This window comes from Penaeus monodon, chromosome 23 (genome assembly GCF_015228065.2).
Source record: "Penaeus monodon isolate SGIC_2016 chromosome 23, NSTDA_Pmon_1, whole genome shotgun sequence".
NCBI classification, from domain to species: Eukaryota; Metazoa; Arthropoda; class Malacostraca; order Decapoda; family Penaeidae; genus Penaeus; species Penaeus monodon.
In genome coordinates, this window is record NC_051408.1 from 24,028,244 (window position 1) to 24,028,798 (window position 555).

The window sequence follows — 555 nt, forward strand, 5'->3', positions numbered from 1 at the left end:
GTTCTTAGCTGTTCTTTCCGTCTTACTATCAATATAAACATATCAACAGTTCTTACAAATGAAAAGGATCGTTCCTTTTTATCTTGTCTTTAATATCAAATTAATATTTTCTAGCTGTATATAACCTCAGTTGTGTTCCCGAAGTAAATCCCTAAAGCTCTTGCAATGATAATCTGATGGGATTTGCCTCATGTAACAGTCTCTTGTAGGAATCTCCGCAATCGGAACCTTGGCCCCTTGCTGTGCAGCCTCTATGAAACAATGTGAAATTGGTTTTTCTCTTGTGGACCCTTCCCTAGAGACGACTGTAAAAATAGATACTTCTGTCATCGACAATCTACTAGACTAAACATGTTAAGTGAGATAATACAAATCTTTTTTTCTAAACTCACCTGATGGGGAGCAAGCACAGTTTGAGTAACTTGCCATAGATCAGGTAACTCACGATGAACTTCACAGACAATCTATTTTTACAGACGTCTGTCCATGACCCTGGCTCTTCAGTGTATCCATTCTAGACTTCGAAGACATCATAAATCTGAAAAAAAATCATAT